The 22,854-nt window shown below is 38.8% G+C and overlaps 1 long non-coding RNA gene across 2 annotated transcripts; it reads right to left on the reverse strand.

Annotated features, from left to right (window-relative positions):
* Nucleotides 1–5,386: 5,386 nt before the first annotated feature.
* Nucleotides 5,387–8,866, reverse strand: LOC145792505 (uncharacterized). 2 transcript variants are annotated; one of them, XR_014331902.1, is made up of 6 exons: nucleotides 8,738–8,866; nucleotides 8,526–8,632; nucleotides 8,309–8,353; nucleotides 8,017–8,081; nucleotides 6,663–6,784; nucleotides 5,387–5,559 (listed from the first exon to the last, which is right to left on the reverse strand). It is a non-coding gene; the product is annotated as an uncharacterized LOC145792505 (long non-coding RNA). The 2 variants fall into 2 exon arrangements; XR_014331901.1 differs by lacking the exons at nucleotides 8,526–8,632; nucleotides 8,738–8,866 and having other exon boundaries at nucleotides 5,390–5,559; nucleotides 8,309–8,499.
* Nucleotides 8,867–22,854: the final 13,988 nt, after the last annotated feature.

Genomic DNA, 22,854 nt, shown 5'->3' on the forward strand with positions numbered 1-22,854 from the left:
AGTACTATGAAAGCATCTACTAAGAAACAAAAATTCCCGGGTTCTATAAGGAAGATGATGGTCCTTTGTTCACATCTCAGCATGGTCGACACATCTTGTGCTGTCACCTACCAAGCATTCACCAAAATAGGTGTTAACAAGGACAAATTTACCACACAACCAGTAAGTACAGAGAATACAAATGTAGTTGCCTAAACAATCACAGTAGTTATCAACAAGAAGTTAATAATCTAAAATGAGATCAAGACACTAACCTTAACAAGAAGGCTGCGGAACTGTGACTTAACCCAACCCACCATGTGGTCTCTGTTACCTATGAAATACACATAAAAGAATTAGCCTTATTAAGTCTATGTTACCTATGAAATACATAAACACACACACACACACATATATATGTAAAATTTAAAGTGCCCCTATCTAGCTATGATACAGGTTCCGGCATCAATTGAAACATGTCCAATATCAGTCTAACAAAATCATGTAGCCATCTAAAAGCACTAAAATAAATTTGAAACTCCAAATGTTCAATTTTTCTTTGTTTTCTCCAAATTCTACTTCCCTTTTGTGAGGAGGTGGGTTCCTTTTGTTTTTGACTCCATTTTTATGGGGAAAAAAAAAAAAAGAGGAATCAACACTGAAATGATAAAATTACAAGCATTAAACACACCAATATCACTTCAACCACAAGTACAGGCAGATGGTTTGGACCAACAAAACAAGGAATATACTTGAGAAAATCTTAATGTGAATCCACATAACCCTTCTACTTTCCCAACTAATTTTTCCTTCTTTTTTTCTTCCAAGAGATGCTTGAACATGTAGAATTTTATGAGACATTAAAATTTGGTTGGAGAATGGTTTACAAGGTTTCAAATTCCTCTATAGATTAAAATCACCCAACAATAGTTTCTGAGCAAACAAAGCCCTTATGCCTCTGCATGAATAAACATTGGGTACAAATGGAAAATCTACAGCATTGGTATAGAAGAGTAAGCATGCCCATCACTCGTTGTACATAAATAAATGTCTCAAAAACTTGAATGCCACTAGCAATTCATGAAGAAAAAAAATATGGAAGAATACTGTAGTAGGATGCGCAACAAGATTCAATGCTTACCCAATTTTCAGTATAAGGACAGGACAAGCAAGTGCAAGTTCTGTAATTAAAGCATTTTGTATAGTCACAATAGAAAATAAATACTCAAAGAATAATCAAACAATTTGAATCATGGCCGACTCTACCAAGCAACTGATGGGGAGCCATCTCCCCATCAGCTTGCCAAAAGCTTTTGATTTTTTTTTTTTTAATGGTAAATTTTTTACTTAATAATCAATTGACCCCAACAAATCAGTGGTTGAATGTAGGGGTGAGCAGCGGATATACCGATCCGCCAAAACCGACCGAACCAAACCGATCCGCCGCATTTTGGACGGATGCGTGATGACGAGCGGATGGTTGCGGATTGATTTTCTTCAATCCGCCAATTTGGCGGACGGATGGCGGATTTAAGGTTCCTTTGGCCGCAACCGAACCGCCAAACCGCGAGCACCCTTAGTAATTTTTAAAACTTTGTGTTTTCAATTTGTTTAAATATTTTGTTTGTGTTTTCAATTGAAAAAGAGTTCAAATATTCTGTTGAATTTTTTTTTTAACTTGAATATATTTTTTGAATTGAAAAAAATAAACGTATTATTTATCTATATTTTTTTATTTTTAAATCTAACTCTAAAAGTAATAAATAGAAAATATGATATATGTTGATTGGTTTTTATTTTAAAAAACATATATAAATGTAACAATACAGAGACATATAATCTCTACTATTGCTCTATTCATGGTTTTGGTGGTTTGAATTGTTTTTATATTTTAAGAACTACAGATTGTAATATTTTATATGGATGAGGCATGCTGTGATTGTAATATGTGAATGAGACATGCAGTGATTGTGATATTCTAAAGTTTCAAACTTTTTTTCGTTAGATGAGGCATGCAGTAATTGTAATTCTTTTTTAAGTCATTGACTATAATATTCTCTTTTTTTTTTTGAGGAAGTGCACAAGTTGAACTATGTTAAAAATTTATAAAATTCCAAACCGCCAAACCAATTCGCATCCATCCGCCAAACCGCTAATCCGCTCAATCCACATCCGCCGGATTGGTGGACGGATGCGGATTGATTTTTTCCAATCCGCCAATCTGGCGGACGGATGGCGGATTGAAGGTTTTGTGGCCGCAACCGACCCGCGCCCACCCCTAGTTGAATGATTGCTTGATAATATATATAGAAAATGATGTGTTTGACACTATTGACAATGAATTTATCATGCAAAAATTTCAAAAAATGGCACCTCATTGAATGCAATTGTAGAAGTTTACATATTTTTTTGATTTGTTAAGACACTAGTATTTTATTAAAAGTTTATTTTACTTGAAGTTGAAGAAGTTTAAATTTTAATTAGTTTAATTTTTTTTTCTCATAAAAATTGGGGAACTTAAGTTTTTGGAGTGAACCCCATCCTTATAAAAACCTGGAGTCGCCACTGATTTGAATCCAATAAGATTTTAAAGTAAATTGATGCTTAGATTACATACCCAGATTTTTCTAAATTATTATAGCATAATTAAGTTACCTTTAGGAAACTGTTAGACTTAAAAGCTTTAAACTCAAGAGACAAATGTAAACTATGGGAATGCATTATTGTCAAACCTGATGGTACTTATTCTCAAGTAAGATAATCTGATCACTGAAGTCCAGACCGGTTTCATTAGCCATCTTTTGTACCTGCAGCAAATAGAGAGAGAGAGAGAGCGAGTGAGTGAGTGAGTCAGAGATTTGGGGGATTGGTTTCTCTGAGACTGTAGTGTTTCTCAAATTGAAATAAGTTGGTGAGAGATTTGAGGGTTTGGAGAGAGAAACACTGTTACCAATTTTGCAGTTTCATCTTCAAGGTCTGAAGCTGCAATCCAGTCAACTGATGGCTTCAATGAACACGCAATACAAGCATGCAGATAGAGAAAAACGTGGGGTGCCATTAAAATAATTCATAGCCACATCACTACTTGAAAGGGAAAAATCGTAGAAATTTGGTATATTTACATAGCAGATAGCTTTGAAAAGAAAGAGCATTCATGGTAAAAACAAACACTCATCATCCTATTGTCCTAACAGTTGATGAAACAGAGCTTCTTATTCCTAGAGAACAAGTTTATCAGAAATTTCTTGCCACAAGCCTAAGGTCCTACAATCAATTTTAACAGCTTTTTCCTTGGGCTATATTTCGATCATTGACTTGTGGTGGGAAAAGTCAAGAAGAAAATGAAGTGAAATAAGACTCTTTTTTTTTCCACTTGATAAATCCATGATCTGAACATAACACTAATTTGTGTTGGTGTGATCGTGCAAGTTTGTCACTTCTGAAATCCCAACTAGAGAATAACAGCCATTCTGAACAAGCATAGAGGATGTCAAAACCATTCAAAAGCAGCATAAATTTGATTTGGAAATCATATCCCACGACTGCTGCGTATTTCACTGTGTCAGTGGTTTGTGGATCCAACGCCAACTCTTGATCAATTTGAAGAATACCTTTTCCTAGTAGTATTTGCTGGTAATAAGAATTATCCACAACATAGGCACTTACAGGGTTCTCATCAAGATCAGCAGTGTTATCAACTGTTGCATTTTGAGGACACCGAGATTTCAAAATCTCTAACAGCACGAGATTCATGATCGGGTCAGGCTTTCCACTGTTTTGAAAATTATAGAGACGATCTTCGAAGAGTGAACAATGTGCAACTCCAACAGTGTGACCACCTATATAAAATAGTCACTTAGTCATTAACAAACAATTGATTTGTCGTGCATATATCAAATAAATCACTTGAGAAGCAGTGATGACAGCACTATATTCGAAGCATTTTGCTGTGAAATTTTACTGTTTAGCATTACTAGATGAGAAATAAAGGCGGCGAAGGTAAATTACCAAGAAGATAAACCATGTCGATGACATCAAGTCCTTTATTGGCAAATACATTGATGGAATCAGACACGGATATAAAAGGAGCTGGGAGATCCACATTTTGAGCTAGAGATACAAGACCGTCTCTTCACCCTATTTGCACCGCGTATCTATTTCCTCCAGCCTACATGTACCCAACCCAATATAAACCACCATTGTAAGTTATCACATCATTATATGTTGATTAATAGCAGAGAGAGAGAGAGAGAGAGAGAGAGGGGACACATTACTCACCAAAGACACTACATCTCTGGCAGCCATAACAATGATATCAGCACATGAAACTACTCCAGGACACACTGCCTCAACAGCAGCTTTTGCTGCATCAATAATGTGAAAGCCCCTTACACTTAGATTAGGAAATGCAGTTTTCTCGCTGTTGCTCCCATCTAGTAGGATTGATGCATCACATCCCTTTTCATTGTTTAAACCCAAATAAATAAATAATAAATCAAAGTTAGTGTAACAAAATTCAAATTGAACATCTACATGTAAAATGAACATCTACCACATTAATCAATATCCTAGAACAGTTTCTTCTGTTTTTCTCATTAGATATCATAGACCAATTCTATTAATAACAGTTGAACCTGATAAATAATCAAGCATTACAACAATGTCTTCATGTATAGCAACTACTCATGTATACTCAAGCAAATTGATAAGTCAAGCAAACAATGAATGAGCTTTTCCCACAAGCGTCACACTAAAACTGAAGAAGCTTCCAAAGAACAAACTAAAGATAAACTCACTCAGTTATAGTAATTCATTCAGAATCATTACACCAAAGCAAGTTGATTAGCCAATGTTAAAACCCTTGAATAAACTAACTTACAAACTATAAAGCCAGAACGACAATTAAAACAAAATACCACATAAATAAAGAACTCATTTTTGATGAATAATATTGACGTCTTCAAATATTGAATGTTCACTAAATCAAACATACAGCAGAAAAAAATGTATCCAATCCTTGACATATACACACAAATTTCACATGCACAAACAAAATACATACAAAACACTGATGATCATGGACAAGAGAGAGGGAGAGAGAGAGAGAGAGAGGGTACCTCTTTATTCAAAATTATGATGCTTATCTTCTCACAGAGATTGAAAACCCTAAAGAACAAAATCCACATAAATATCAAAACGCCAACCCCCCAAAAAAGACAAGACAAGACTTCTTTTTCCTAAACATTCAAATGAATAGGCAAAAAAAGTAGAGAGAAAAAATGAAAGAATCAGTAAAGTTCAATGTTTCATATCTTTGTAGAAGCAAAAACAAGGTCAACATATGCAAATGCACATTTCAAACATTTTTCTGTACCTGGCGGACAACAGCTGATGTCAACACGAGCAACACAAGGTCAACAGCTGATGTCAATACTTTTCATTGACACGATGTTAGGATTTGAAGCCTCAACACGAGCAACACCAAAGTCAGCTATTTTAACTGTACGAGTCTTGTCCAGAAGCATATTCTCTGTCTTCACATCTCTGTGGACAATCTTCTTGGAATGAAGATAGCTCAACCTGTAAAACATTGAGAGGAAAAAGAGTACCTTCAGTAAAGCACAAGTTGCAAATCATCTTAGGAATGCCAAACTCCACAAAACTTGTGAAAAATGAATTTGGTTTCAACAATTTGAAATACAAAATAAGATACAGATGGAGTTAAGGTTTGACCTTGAGAACTAAATACCAATTGTTTATAGTCTAGGAAACACATGCTGCAGCAGTGACTTCCTACATCACTGCTCCCTCCGTCCCATTTTGTGTGCTACTTGACAATGCACAAAATTTTAAAGACAGAATCTTTGAACCATAAATTTACAAAAAAAAAAAAATATCCTTGCTCATTTGAATAAATCTTTTGGGATTGTGCATGTGTTTAAACATAAATGTAAAGAAGAGATAATATAAGGTAATGTTAAAATCATTTTTTTTTCTTTCCAAACCAAGACACATAAACAACAAGACTTCCAAAAATCATTAAGACAGACACAAAGTGGGACAGTGGGAGTACCAAACAACTATTGTTTCAATTCTCAACATGAAGTAGAGATAAGTTCATGAATATAGATCTTTCATGAATATCCCACATGGAATAGCAGATAAGTTCCAATAACCCTCATGCATCACCTTCTGGTAGTTTCATTCATAGTTGGATGGTAAAACCCAAAACTATGATTCTACCTTAAATTACAACCTTCAAGAAAAATTATTAGACTATACCCGCTAAGTGATAAAACCTAGATCAATCAACACCAACATCACTAACCACGAACTTTATAAAAAATAAAAAATAAAACCCACCATCAAGCCTTATAATAACTTGTATTCTTAAAACTTGAGTTCTTGACAAAGTGGAAACGAGCCATGGCATACATCATTATTCCTTTCACTTTACATTTTTTGCCAAGTTTCAAATTTTCAATGTTACGACGATTCACCAAGTCATATTGGATATAATGTTTCTTACTCCGACGACGATTAACAAAATTTAGTGAAAATGTTATTGAAATATGAATTCAATAATATTTTGGTTTAGTCTATACTCTCTTGAGTCTGCTACAGCTCCAAAGAAGAATGAACAATATAAAAATAAGATAAAGAAGTTTAGATAAAAATGGTACCTTTGTTACATTAGGGTGATCGAGCTTGTGCCACACAGCAACTTCTTGCGTAAAAGCTGCTCTGAGTGACGCTATTTCTGCCTCTGTCCTGTGGCTCTCTTCCCCCCAGTCAAGAAGCTTAACTGAGCATGAAAAGAAAAATGGAACTTACTGTCAATGAAGTGTGCAGAAAAGATATTGTATTAACTTTAGATCATAGACAGAGATAGGAAAATGAAAGATGAAAAACTTTCATCAGATAGCTAGAGTAATCGTCCACCAGATTAGTTATTGATTGGAATCCAATGGAAGGCGAGTACAAAAAAATGAACCAGAAGCAAGTAAATGATTTTTAACTGAAGAAACATGTGAACCATTCGCCCATTCACCTTTTTATTACCCATCATTTCAGATAGAAGCAACATGGTTTTGGTTTTAAAAAAACAGAGGGATATGAATTACTGCCTGATAAAAGTCAAATAGCAAATGCTAATTTCATCATATCAATAATATCGGAGTAATAATGTGTGACATAATATTTTCATAAGAAAACAACCTATAAATTTATGTATAATATTTTCATCCACTTTTAGTCCTTCAATTCTATTCAGTCCTTCTGAAAACCAAATTTATAAAAATGTAAAAAAGAAACATCAGCCAAAATAACAAAATTATGTAAGTTTTGGCACCAGATGGAAATGAAATTGTTCAAATTTAACTCAAACCATAATTGTAAAACACAAGCAGATGAAATCTATTTTCAAATTTAACTCAAACCATAATTCTTTCACTATCACATCAGTATGACTAATACATGCATAATGATTTCATCTAGTTAGCACATGCACAATAAGATAGATTTCTAATTTTATGACCGATTCATGTTAATTAAATGTGTCTACTTCACCTAAAAATATCATGCATATGTATGTTAATTCCATGAAGCACCTTGAACAAAAATATCATGCATATGTATGTTAATTCCATGAAGCACTTTAATTAAATGATTTCATCTAGTTAGTCACATAATATGTAGCCGGACCCAGAGTCTCATTATCCCTCTCATATATAATCTGATTACTAGAACACCACACTTGACTGCAAAGTTGGAATCTGTAAGCCAATGGGAAAGAGGAATTCGTCAGATTTGGGCTTGGAAATGTGCTTTCAATTAACAAAAATCAAAATCAGCCATGCATAACTCCTTATTCATATGCATTATATGGGTTCAACGCATTTTAATGGGTTCAATTATACATTACCTCGCTAAAAATGCTGATAGCCGTTCAACAGAACGACATCTAATTAATAGTATTACTATATCCATTGGTGAGGATTGAGCTGTCTTCAAAAGAAGGGTCATGAAGGCACTTACAGACAGGAACACTACGATGGCAGGGAAAGTTCCTTTGAAGACAGCTCAATCCTGAAGGCAGAACACTAAAAGCAGACAAAGAATGCAAATTGATTATAAAGGTGTTATATCTGGTGAATCTAAGCAGCATCAAGCACATGCATGTTTGACTACTGATAAAGGTGCTGGTTACCAGCTTATGGTGTTAAACACTAAACAATATAATGGAAAATGACTGAAATTTCCTTTAGCAACATTGAGTGTTCAAAGGCTACTGAACAAGGTCAAAAAAATACAGCAACGAGAGAATCACCTGTTGTTCGAACTTTCTATTGTGAAGTTATTGGCAACTAAATTACTGCATATTACATCCCAAAAAATCTCGTTGTTAGTTTCAATAGTATAAAACCAACGCAGAAGATATGAAGAGGTACAAAATGCAATCTTAACAAATATTTTGCACTCAAAACTATTACAGGATGACAGGATGGTAAACCACAAAATCTGAAAATAAAAGCAGAGAGAAGGACCTTTTTTTTTTTAGGTTTTCTAGACGGTCAAGCAAATACTCCAAGGCACTGTAGTCGTTAGTGTTTACATTGGCTACAGATCGAGCAATATCCACTAGCTTGTTTATCTGCCATTCCAAGGTACTTTTAGCAACTTAATTTACACAAGGAAAACTCGAACAAATTAAGAAACCAAATTATAAAATAACTACGGAGAGGGAAATAATCCATACTTCATAGAGAAAGAGCCAGACAACTTTTCCTCAACAAGATGAGCAGAATGAGTAGAACGTCCGCCATTGTGATCACCATCTGAGAAAACTAAATAATCAACTAAGTCCAAAAATGATCTCAAATCCAACAAATGTCATAATCACAAGCACATTTGGCATTTTCTCAAAACAAAAACACAACATATTAAGGTAGAATGACAAAGCAAACAAAAGAAGAAATTGAATAGATTTTCCAAGAAAATAAATACCAAATCGAGAGAGACGGGAAGGAAGAGCTTGAGAGAGAGAGAAATCGATACCTCGCTGGAGCTTCGAAATCAAGAGAGAGAACTTCAAAATCGAAATCGCTTTGAGATGAAATCACTGAGACTGATCTGAATCTTTGAATCTCAAAGACGAATCTCTGAGAGGGTTGACAGAGAGAGAGATCTAGAGAGAGAGAGACTGCTCTGGCGCTTCGAAATCGAAATCGCTCTGAGACGAAATCACTGAGACCGACTGAATCTCTGAATCTCAGAGATGAAACTCTGAGGGTTGATAGAGAGAGATCTAGGGAGAGAGAAAGAGAAACACCGCTGTGGGGCTTCGAAATTGAAATCGCTTTGAGATGAAATCACTGAGACCGATCTAAATCTCTGAATCTCAAAGATGAAAGATGAATCTCTTAGAGGGTTAACAGCGAGAGATCGATCTAGAGAGAGAGAGAGAGACACCACTCTGGAGCAACATCGTGAGATGAAGAAAGAGGGTTGTGAGAGAGGCGAGATTTGAAGCCGTGAGTATTCAAAATAAGGGTTTACATAGGCTTTAATAATTATTTGCAGATTTAAAAGAGGCGCGTGAGGTCTAACGCATTTGGAGGCGTGTCTCAACGCCTTCTATTACAAAACGGCACCGTTTTATTTACTGAAATATGCGACGTTTTTGAAACGCCGCTAAATATTACGAAAAGCGACGTTTTAAAAAGTGTCGTTAAAAAAACGCCGCCAAAACCTATATTTCTTGTAGTGTTAAGATTGATCATTTTTCCGTACAAATATGTATATAATATGTCTCGAAAACACGAATATTAAACAAATCGAATTAGTGTCAAATTTATATAATACAAAATTGATATGAATAGTTCATATAATAAAAACTTAATTATACATTTTGATATTATTTTTAGTAAAGAGTATCGTAACATTTTTTAATGTATTATATAATTACATCAAATTTATTAAAAAAATATGTAAAATGCAATTTTAAGTTTAATGTATGTTTTGTTTTTGTTCTTAATTGAACTTGACGTATTTTTTTGTCTATTATCTGAGTTAATTTAGTAAAAAATAAAATAATAAAATTGAATTTTTATAAATTAAGAAAATAAAATTAAGTTGAAATCATATATTTTTATAAATAATTTTATTTAATAGAGATTAGTTTCATTAAATTTAACTTGTAAACAAATTTTTAAATTTTTTCATACATTTCATATTTTTAGTTAATAGTGAAATTTTTTAACATGACATATTAATACGGCACGAATCGGACATAAACCGAAAATGACATGACACGATAATATAAAATAATAAAGGGTCGGCTAGTGTTGAGATAATTCTTAGACAAATCCGATATGACACGACATGATGCCCACCCCTAATTAAGGGTGTTTGATAATATGATTTAATACTTAAAACTAAATGTATTAAGTGATAATCAACTAAACCCATATAATAATCACAATTGACATTACTTAAAAATTTAAGTGTCTCTTAAAATGTAGGCTAAACATAAGCATCAATATTTACTATTATAAACTCACCGCCACTACCACTACCGCTACCACTACTATCACCATCTCTACTGCTACCACCACTACTACCATCACTATTGCTACCACTACCAATACCACCACTATGCCATCATCGCCACTACCACTACCGCTACTATTACTACCGCTACCACTATCATCATAATAACCACCATCATGCCACCGTCATCACCACCACTGCCACCGCTTCATCACAATAATCATTGTTACTATAAGTATTGTGTGTGCTGTTTTCTGACTACACTGCCAAACAGGTACTCAGCTGGAGAACACCGACAGAATAGATTGCGCCCGAACGACCTGTCACAAAAAGATAAGACTCCAGCAGTGGTTCGTCCACCTGGGGCACTCCAGCGATCAAGTCAGTAATCAATATCTCTCAAAGATAGCCAATTGTGCTTAACTCACAAGCCAGAATACAAAAAATGTACCTTAGACCCACGAGGGTGCCCCTCTTTTATAGCCAGCACTTACCTGATTCCTGTAGAAGCCTAGCTTCTCTTGGACTCTTGCTTAATGCTTATCCTGGACTCTCCAATAGATAAACATAAACTCCCTAAGAACTTTATCCTTATCCAGGCTGAGGTCCTCCCTCATTCTAGGACTCTTGTCCCTTATCCGTTCATCTCGAATTCTGGTGTTTCCGCAGATAGCATCGGCCTAGCCGAAATCATCTCAGCACCATTACCAGGACACGTGGTACCTCGGCTGGCACTTCGGTGCCACCTTGGCCATGTATCGTTATTCAAAAAATATGTCCCCATAACTGCCCCCTAGGTTCTATTACCTCGGCATCCTGAGGTGATGGAATCTATATCTTTTGACCATATAGCATGTCGGCTAAGTTTGCTCTATCCTTCATTACCGAGGTCATCATTCATCAGCTCTACATGTCCAAGACTTATAGTCTATTTTCCCAAATGCCTTTAGAACCAAAAACCAAGTTTTTCAAGTTCTTTAACCAAGATCGTCCCCCAAGCCGAGGTCTTTACTTCATTAAATCAAGAACTCCAAGAGTTTTTACACGTGTGTGAGCTGTCACGCACAGCAACTCAACCGTTTTCGCTACGCGTCTCCTCCCTATTGAACCGTACCTGACACGCGCCATCAAGTCGTGTCATTTTTGCTTGCGCTGCCTGACAAACACATCGTCCTAAGCACACTAATTGCAATTTGCCGCCTTTTCGTGTTTTGACAAAAACATTTTCCTCTCTCTTCGTCGTTTCACTTTTGCACCTGTGTTCTCGCTCGAGTTTTCAAGTTTTTCTCTCTAAAAAATCCCCAACCTCCATTGTTGCCCTTTTCGAGCTCCCTGTAACCGCTACATTTACCTCCTTCGGCGAAGCATTTGCTGTTCTTCTCTACTCACTGCCACCGTCTAACCCTGGCGTACTTCACACCAGTTTCATTTTCTTCAGTGAGTTACTATATTGCTTTAAGGGAAGCTTGGAGTAGAATAGTAGTTCTTGATTTTGTACTTTGCACAGAAGTTCTTAATTAGCTTACTGTCAAACTGTATACCATTGTTTGCAATTATCGCCCTTGTGATTCTAAACCTGGTGATGATGTTTTTCCATATGAAGTTCTTTACATCAATGTCCCGAATCTTTGCAAGGGGTTCAACTTTCACCCACTTGGTGAAGTAATCTGTTGCTACTAGCAGGAACTTCCTTTGTCCAGTTGCTTGAGACAGTTGTCCAACAAGATCCATGTCCCATTGGGCAAATGGCCAAGGGCTGGACACTGGGTTCAAATCTGCTGCTGGTTGGTGTATCAAAGGTGTAAACCTCTAACACTTCTCACACTTTCTGACATAAGCTTCAGCATCTTTCTGCATATAGGGCCACCAGTACTCCTGAGTAATGGCCCTATGAGAAAGTGACCTGTCCCCAGTGTGGCTTCCACATACTCCTTCGTGTATTTCATACAGGAAGTCTTCAACTTGTGAAGAATGTACACACCTCAAAAGGGGACCAGTAAAAGATCTTCTGTAAAGATGTCCTTCTGCTGTCAGACTAAATCTTGTTGACTTTAGTCTGATCTTGTGTACTTCTTTATGATCATCTGGTAGTTTCCCATCTCTAAGAAATATGATTATCGCATCCATCCAGCTTGGTTCCATCTCCACACACTTGCCTCATGCTCTGTGTTCAGTGGTTCTACACTTGGACTTGACAAGTAGCCAACCATTATTGTCCTTGTCTCTCCTAGTTTCATTGTACTAGCCAGGTTGGCCAAGGCATCAGCATGGCTATTGTCATCTTAGCTAACTTGCAGTAGTCGGCAATTTTGGAATAATGTTATCAGTCTGCCCACCTCTTTTGCATAGGCCATCATTCTTTCATCTTGGGCTGCGTGTTCGCCCATTACCTGGTTGACGATAAGCTAGAAGTCACAAAAGACCATCATCTCGTCAGCTTCCATTGCTACTGCCAACTTTAACCCTGCGATCAATGCTTCATACTCTGCTTCGTTGTTTGAGGCTTTAAACCCCAAACGAATGGATTGTTCCAGCATCCGCCCATCTGGTGATACTAGCTTTACTCCTGCCCCCGCTCCTTGTAGGTTTGAACTTCCATCAATAAACTAGCGAAAGGAGTCGCCGACGTAAATACTGCAGGGCCTAAGTTTCTCTTCTTTCCTCTGTTTTGCTATCCCCAGTTGGGTTTCTCCTCATTCACCTGGACATCGTATACCCTGGCTCAACGAAGCCCGATGGTGCCTGGTGTGAACTCGGCCACGAAGTCGGCCAAAACTTGGCCTTTGATTGCTGTTCTAAGTCTGAACTCCAAGTCATATTGACCCAATACCACTGCCCATCTGGCTATTCTGCCTGTCAGATCTCCTTGCTGCAACAAGGACTTCAAAGGATGCTCAGTTAACACCACAACCTTGTGGGCTTGAAAGTAATGATTCAGCTTCTTGGAGGCCATTACTAAAGCCAGTGTCAGCTTCTCTAAGGCTAGGTATTTGATTTCTGCATCTGTTAGGGTTTTACTTACGTAGTAAACTATCCTTTGTTCTCCATTTTCTTCTCTGATTACCACTACACTCACTACATGCTCGGAAACCGCCAAGTATAAGAGCAACTCCTCTCCAAGTACTGGATTCGAGAGAACAGGAGCGATGGTCAAGTATTTCTTTAAGTCGGCCAAGGTGACTTCGCACTCTTCTGTCCATAAAAAGTCTGTGGCTTTCTTCACTAAACTAAAGAATGGTTTGCATTTGTCAGAACTTCTGCTTATGAATCTGTTTAGGGCTGCAGCCCTTCCAGTCAACATCTGCACTTGTTTTGCCGACGTTAGGCTCTTTAATTCCAAGATGACCTTGATTTGATCTGGGCTTGCCTCAATGCCCTTTCTGATGACCAAGTACCCCAGGAATTTCCCTGACCCAACTCCAAATGCGCACTTTTATGCATTAAGTCGGAGTTGAAATGTCCTTAGGATATCAAAGACTGTCTTTAGGTCGGCCAGATGATCCTCAGATTCCTTGGTCTTCACGACCATGTCATCAATGTATACCTCCATTGTTTTGCCTATTAGATGTCTGAACATCTTAGTCACCAATCTCTGGTAAGGTGCTCCTGCATTTTTCAACCCAAAAGACATCATTCTGTAGCAATATAGCCCTTTTGGGTGATAAATACAGTCTTCTCCTCATCGGGGGGGGGGGTACATGTCTATTTGATGGTACTCCTTGTAATAGTCTAGAAAGCTCATCCTTCCATGCCTTGAAGTGGCATCCACCAATTGGTCAATCTTGGATAGTGGGAAACTGTCTTTGGGACAAGTCTTGTTCAAGCTGGTGAAGTCCACGCAGACCCTCCACTTCCCATTTTTTTTCTTCACAACAACCGTGTTTGATAGCCATGTTGGGTAGTTTACCTCTCGAATAGCTCTGGCCTCCAGAATTTTATCCACTTCCTCTTCTACTGCCTCAACATGCGTCAACGTAGGCCTCCTTGCTCACTGGATGACAGGTTTAACCGACTTGTCCACATTCAGTTTATGGCAAGTGACCTCAAGGTCAATGCCAGGCATTTCGTATGGTGTCCAGGCAAACACCTCAAGGTTTGCTCTCAAGAATGCCTCTAATTCCTTTTCCTCTTCCTCGGCCAAGCCTGAGCTGAGAAGGAAGAAGCGCTCTTCATCCCCTTGTTGGATTAAGATCTTCTTCAGGGCTTCCTCACTTTTCTCAGCTGGTTATTTGCCGACGTCCTCAAGGACTTCTATGTCTTCATCCTCAATCTCTGTTGTTTCTGCTTCTCATATTTTACAGATGGATTTCATTGCTGCCATGGAGTAATTATTTGCTTGCACCTGATCCCCTCTAACCTCCTCAATTCCATGTTCTGTTGGGAACCGCAGCAGCTAGTGTAATGTTGAGGGATCAGTCCCCATTACATGTAGCCATGGCCTTCCCAGGTTAGCATTGTAAGGGGAGGGGGTATCAATTATTGTGAACTCAGTTTTTACCTTCTTGGTGCCAACCTGCACCTCCAAACTTGCTGCTCCCAGGGGTCATGTCGGCATTCCATTGAACCCAACCATTGGACCATTGGATTGTTCCAGATCATCTTGGTGAAGGCCAAGCTCCTTGTAACACCTGACATACATGATGTCACAAGAGCTGCCCTAGTCGACTAGAATTCGCTTTACCTAGCACTCTCCAACCTGGAGGGATATCACCAAGGCATCGTTGTGTGGATGCTGCACCATCTTTAGGTCGTCTTCAGTAAAGGATACCAATGGTCCCTGGCACTCGTCTGCCCTAGGTTTCTTCTATCGGACCTGATATACGTGTTGTAAGTGTTTTACCTTCTAAGTTTCCCCACGTATCTTGTTCTCATTCACCTTCGAGTGGATCACATTGATCACTCGAGGTCCGTCTGCCTGTAGTTGTGGTGCTGGCGGGGGTGGTGCTGCTGGAGCCTGAGGCAGTCTCACTTGTTCCTCCCTCGTCTTGGCCTCATTTACTAGGTTCCTTAAATGACCTTGTCTTAACAGGTCTTCTAGATGTGTTTTTAGGGCTCTGCACCCCTGAGTTAGATGCCCATCCTTATTATGGTAGACGCAGTGCTTCCCCAGGCTTCTTCCCATAAATTCGCCAGGAATTTTCTCTGGTGCTCTATAATAGGGCTGATTCCGAATTCTTTCTAAGACTTTGTAAATCGGAATTCGGAATACGGTTGTGACTGCCTGTGCAGCCCTCAATCCCATCTCTTGCTTGTTGTATCTAGGGCTGCAAATGAACCAAGTTGTTCATGAACAAGCTCGGTTCGGCTCGGCTCGTTAAGGGCTCAACTCGGCTCATTTAGTAAACGAGCCGAGCTAGAGCTCGCATAAGCTCGGCTCGTTAAGCTTGGCTCATTTATCTTTATTTAAATTATAAAATAAATATATTATTTATATATTAAATAATATATAAATATATATATAAATAATAATATAAATATATTTTTTTATATATTAAATAATATAAATAATATTAAAAAAAAACTATCGAGCCGAGCCGAGCCGAGCCCGAGTTTCATTAAAATTAACGAGCCAAGCCGAGCTCGAGCTCAATAAACGAGCTCGACAAGTAAACGAGCCGAGCTCAAGCTCAACAAATCTCGGCTCAGCTCGATTCGTTTGCGGCCTTAGTTATATCCAGTATTACCCCGGCCTCATTTCGGTGAGCCGTTTCTCTTCTCTTGTTTTGACGCCTTTGTCCCTAGCGTGTCTTCCTCGACTCTCGCGCACTTCTTTATCCTGGCCATAAGTTCCTCCATACTTTTTGGCAGTGTCTTTGCCAGTGATTTTCGAAGCAGACAATCATCGTTCAAGTCGTTCTTAAAAGACACGACTGCCACCTCTTGGTTGCATCCTGGTATTCGGTTGAATACCTCATAATACCTCTTGGCATAAGCCCTAAGGCTTTCATCCTCGCCTATTCTCAAAGCCATTAGGGAGTTCACCCTTAACGGCTGTAGTTTGTTTGTCACAAACCTAGTCACGAACATCTCGGCCAGGCCTTCCCAGCTTTTCACAGTTCCTTTCGGCAACTTGTAAAACCAGTCTTATGCGATTTCCCCGAAGGATGAGAGGAACACCTTGCAGAGCAACGGCTCGTTCCCGGTGTATAGTGCCATCGAGTTTAGGTACAGGCCGACGTGAAAGTTAGGGTCAGATTTACCGTCGTATATCTGGAACCTCGGCATGTGGAACCTCTTTGGGGCCTCAAATTTGTCCAATTCCACCGAGAACAGCGTTCTCGGCTTGACAGAAGAGGTTACCTCAGCATCATGCCACTTCCTCTGGAGGTAATCTCTCAGATCCTCTTTGGTCCATCTAGGAGCTCGACTATCAACGGATTTTAGCCTCTTTAGTACGTTACTCCCGGTGTCATTATGAGTCCTCTTGGACCTCTCTCCATTAGTTGTGTCGAAACAAAGTTCCTTCCCATGAACATGTCGATATTCTTTGGGGTTAGCTTCTTTGGTACGATGCGTCCTCCGAGAATCTCCATTTACTGACTCTCCTCGCCCGACCTCCCTTGAAGGCCGATGAGAGAGTGTTCCTTGGTCCTGGTGTGTTTGGGGACTTGAGGAACTGTTTTCTGCCCTACTTTCTAGGCATCGTTCTTTGCCGCTGGAATCAGCGTGTCTTGTAACGGAAACGGTGGCTGCATGGCGTTGTTCTGCATCGTGAAATTGACGACCGATTGCAGGTCTGCCAATTTATTTGTCATTCCCTTCATCTCTCCGTCCCTCCTCAAGCATCTGTCTTTCCATACCTGGAGGTCATCCTCAATGTAATACCCTCCTCGGTCTGCCTTCTTCGGTACGTCTCTTTCCTGGCTGACATCTTTCTCTCCGGGATTCTGATCCCGAGTTTCTTCATTGTAGTTATCCTCTTCTATGTTAGGATCAAAGTGTTTACCACTTTCAGTAGGGATGTCGTTTCCAATCTTCTCTTTCTGTTCGTCGTTGGCCATATATTCTCCTTTTATTTTCCACAGACGACGCCAAATTGTGTGTGCTGTTTTCTGACCACATTGCCAAATAGGTACTCAGTTGGAGAACACCGGCAGAATAGATTGCGTCCGAACGACCTGTCACAAAAAGATAAGACTCCGGCGGTGGTTCGTCCAGCCGGGGGCACTCTAACGATCAAGTCAGTAATCAATATCTCTCAAAGATAGCCAATTGTGCTTAACTCACAAGGCAGAATATAAAAAACATACCTTAGACCCACGAGGGTGCCCTTCTTTTACAGCCAGCACTTACCCGATCCCTGTAGAAGCCTAGCTTCTCTTGGACTCTGGCTTAATGCTTATCCTGGACTCTCCAATAGATAAAGATAAACTCCCTAAGAGCTTTATCCTTATCCAGACTGAGGTCCTTTCCCATTTTAGGACTCTAGTCCTTTATCCGTTCATCTCAGATTCCGGTATCTCCGCAGATAACCTCGGCCTAGCCGAGATCACCTCAGCACCATGACTAGGGCACGTGGCACCTCGGCTAACACTTTGGTGCCAACTTGGCCACGTTTCGTTATTCAAAAAATGTCCCCACAAGTATTATCATCATTTTACTACCACTATCATCGCTGCCACCGCCACCACCACCACCACCTCACAATATAAAAATTAATCTACTCATCAATAAAGGTAAATAGAGATAGATAGTTTAGAGGGACTTGAGTATTCTAGAGCCAACAAGGGGAAGAGAGGAAGAACTGGGGTTCAAAAAGAGGAAAAGGGGAATTGAGCAAAGGTAAGAAATTCTCCCTAAATCTTACGAAATAAGGTGGCCTCTATCATGAAATAAGTTAAATAAAAAAGTGGAGTTGTGTTAATGGTTATTAAAAACCTTAAAGATGAAAATTGTAGGAAATAGCTTTTAATTGGAGCCCATGTGACATCATTTTAGTTGTTCCATGTAGGATTATGCATGACTCCACAAAATTTAAAGAGAAATTGTATTGATTTTAGCTTTGGAAACCACACTTTCTATTGAGAATGATTTTACACTCAAAGTTCATGTTTTTGTGATCTAATTTGGGTTATGAGCCTTGTTTTAATAGTTTAAAGTTGCAAGTATTCAATTCATGTGAATTTGAAGTGATTTTGAGCCTTCTTTTATGTAAATGAGATTGGGTTCTGGAAAGGGAAAAAACTCCATATGCAGTAGAAATTCGAACTGAATTTTCACCCAGATCGCTTGAGCGGCCTGGGCCATCGCTTGAGAGGCCAAGCTTGATTTGGCCCAATTTGCACACTGAAGTTCATTCGCACGTGCGGCCTAGACCACCGCACAAGCAGCCAGACCACCGCACATGCGACTGGGGCCACCGCTCGTACGGCCAACAGGGCCAGCCCAGATTGATTTTTCTTTTGATTTCTTTGACTTCCGGGCCTCCAATTGCATGGTTTTCAACTATATTTTCATGTGCATGTGCATGTGCATGTGCATGGGATGAATTTAAAATGAAACGAAGAATAAAAAGGATCGGGTTAAATGATTAGTAACAAGTAAGTAACGGAGAAGTTAGTGACTAACTGAATATTGAACCATTATGCTTCCATGTACCTACGTAGGTCAAACGCCACATCAAAGTCAAGTGTTACACGGGACTAACGGTGAGTGACAATGTAGTGAAACTATGCTTGAATTATAATTCTTTTTGATTTTTATTGACATCGTTAAAGTTTGTTCTATAGTAATATGTTGACTGAATACGTGAACCCACTCTATATAATACGCTCATGTAGCCCATACCCGGGGGTAATAATACCACAGTCTAAATTCATGTGGCCCTCACCTGAGGGTAATAATACCGTGGTCTACGTTCATGTGGCCCTTGCTCGGGAGTAAGAATACCACGACTTATGTACACGTGGCCCTTGCCTGGGTGTAACAGTACCATGGCCAGATGCGTATGAGATATCGAGTTATATGAACCTGATTTGAAGAGCTAGTATATGAACCGGTGGTTCCACAAGATTGCTATATTTAATGTACATGTTACTGCTATATGACTTGATTGTATTGTTCAAATGGTTATTATCTCTGACCTTGTATTTTATACATTGTTATTCACTGGGCTCTAGCTCGCAGTTCATGTCTGTCATGTAGGTGATCTAGCTCAAGAGAGGGGTTAAGGGCGTCAACCTACTTTCTAGTTTGTCAAGCCAACTGTAGTGCCTCTCTTCAGGGTTCTTTTTGGATTTAACTCTAAGGCTTTTGGGTGAATATGAATTTACCCTTTTATAAAGTGATTAAGTGACTTGTAGCAAAGTGTTTTTGGTCTTATGCTTAATTGGGTATTGTGTTTGCTTTTGGTACATGTATATGATGTAATAAGATATGGGATGATTGTACAGTGATGTATATAAGGTGTGTTTATTCATTTTAGTTCATAGCTCATTGGACGATGATTTACGATTTTATTAGCTTCTGCTAGCCCCATACTATTTATTATTCAGCAAGCCTTTGGTAATTGTGGATTACTGGCCAGTTACGTCTCTAATCCCATGGGGCAGGGGTTGGGTCGTGACATCCAGATTGGCCACTATCTCACTGAATTGTTTCATACTAGCAGAGATTGATAGGCAACCTTTTTTTTCCCCAATTCTAATAATTTCATTAAAGTCACCCCCAATGCACCATGGTAGATCATACCTAGCTCCAAGGCTTAACAATTCATCCCACATAATTTTCCTTCTATTGGCTTCATTTGGAGCATAAACATTAATCAAAATCTGAGGAAATCATACCTTTTAGTAGTATGAAATTTGGACTCTGGATGCACTCACAAACTGAGAATAATGACCTGTCCCAAACGCAAATAATACTATCTGAGGATCCCTCGGCTTTTACTACTGCAAAGCCCGGATCATTATATGGCCATATTGAGTGACAGAGCTGGCTATTAATTACTTCTATCTTTGTTTCTTAGAGGAACAGAATATCAATTTTTCTTTGAGAGATCAAATTTTTGACTCCTCTTCTCTTTTCCCTTTTCCCTAATCCCCCTATATTCCAAGAGATAATCTTCACAGGAAACATTATTATATATCCATTTATAACCTGTGTGTGCCAAGGATTAAATCCTCTCACCTCCTGCTCTATTGGTTTGAAGCTCATTCTGATCATGGAGCTCTTTGAGTTTACTAACAACCTCATCATCATCTTCTTTACTTTTCAACCCAGGAAGTTTCCCAATTTCCCACACTGTCTAAGCTTTGTTAAGAATAATTTGATTCCGATTAGTAATGGCATCCGAAGAAATTGAAAGCGAAATAGCTGCTGCAGCTGAACAGAATGCTGTAGCTTTTCCAACCTTTTTCCGTTCCCCTCTTCTACGGATCTTGTTGGCAGCAACATTTCCAAGCACATGTTGTAGAAATTTCCTTTTGCTCTTCCTTTTGGATAAACCTACGAGCGGTTTAGAAGTTCCATTAACTGTTTCAATCTAGTGGTTTTCAGAGGGCCTAAAGGTTGTTTTGAGATTATTAGAGTAAGAAAGAAGTGAATATGGGACGAATGACAGAGAGGTGTTCTCTATGGGGTCCGAATGAGATGGAAGAGAATGAAAAGAGGAAGAAAAATGGCTGCGAACATGAGGATTGAGGATTGAGGGTTGGAGGTTTGGGATTATGGATGATAAGAGGGGCAAGTGTGTGGGTAAGGGTGATAACATGGGTTTAAGCATGGTTAAGATCCTCCTGATGGATCACTTTTGTGTGGGATGGGCCAGCTCTATATGAGTGATTCGCTTGATAAAGAGAATGCTTTGAGTTAGCAACAAAATGGGTTGATGAGTCAGAAGAGGATGGGCTCAAAAGAAGCATTGGGTTGATTGGTCTAGAAACCACTTGTTTATTTTTGCAAATAGTAATTTGGCCCATCTCCTGAATTTTTGAATTAGTAAACTTTTCAGCTTCCTTAATGGCATGGTTGTTTGCAATAGGCGTGCTCTGACAGCCCTGTTCTCCATACAATGATGGTTGTCCCCTGTGAGTTAGGATTTTAGCTTGGATAGTCAGTTTTTTTCCCTGTGGAGATTTGATGCCATGCTGTTCGACCCATGTTGGGTGCACATTGTTCATATCATCCGAGTCAGCTCCTTTATCAGCCACATCATTGTCTTCTTGCCTAGAAAATTCGCTAACAGCTTTTGGCATATGAATGTTCACTACCTATTCCTTCGCAACTCAGATAACCTGTTCACCATCCTTACAGACCAAAGCGATGACATGGTTAATGACCTCGAAATGACTTGTTATTATCATAACTTTTCCACATTAAAAAGATAGGTTCTTCAATGTGGAATCATCAACCATGATCACTTCACCCCAAACTCTTCCTATGCTCTTGAATGTATTGAAGTTCCAGAGATTCAGTGGAACTCCATAACAATTGATCCACAATGTTCTTATGTTAGGATTGGTTTGTTTCCAAAGAGACCATTCTTGTGCATCCTCGAATCGTGAATTAAACCATTCCTTACGGTTTTCGATTCTATCTCTCATATCCTCTTTTGATTTAAAAGTTAGGACATATGATTTGCCACCCATTACATGCACCTGAATTTTCTTAGCATCCTCAGGAGAGAAGGAGGCCAATATGGATTGATCTGCAAGGGGAAGACTTGCTTTCACCACTACACTTCTATAGAGCTATTCATTTCCGACTTCCTCTGCATGAATTTTGATAGTTGGCTTAGTTACTTGAATCCTTTTAGCTTGTTCATTTGCTTGCAAATTGCTTTTCACAATTTCTGCATAGTAGAGTTTGTTGTGGCTTTGCACTCTTGACAGATGCATTGAAGTGTGATGACGTGCATCATAAGATTGAACTCTCTATTTTTGTTCTGCCTGAAAATGCTTGGGATATGGTGGTCTATCAAACTTGGCAGGCTTAACAATAAGATTATATTCACCATACCATGCTCCGTTGAATTTTTGAGCTGCCTTTACTGTTGAATCTAGCCTCTTGTATTGGATGAAGCCAAATCTTGAATTGAAGCGCTTGGTTCTTCTATTTGGAATTGAAGCGTGAACAATCTTACCAAATCTTTGAAAAATGCCCTTTAAGGAATCCACTTGCAACAGCTCTGGAATGTTGGCTATAAAGATGGTGGAGGATGTTCTAGGCTTTCTTTGCTGTCTAGAAACGATCGTCCATTCATGGTCTACTACTCCATTCTTTGAACCAACCTCCAAACTCTTTTAAATTATGTGGTTTGACTGGATGCAATTCTATTCTCGATCCTCTCTTGTCTTACCCTTCCACCATTCTCTATATAGGTGC

Source organism: Camellia sinensis, chromosome 6, assembly GCF_055761805.1.
Source record: "Camellia sinensis isolate YWXY chromosome 6, ASM5576180v1, whole genome shotgun sequence".
Lineage (NCBI taxonomy): Eukaryota > Viridiplantae > Streptophyta > Magnoliopsida > Ericales > Theaceae > Camellia > Camellia sinensis.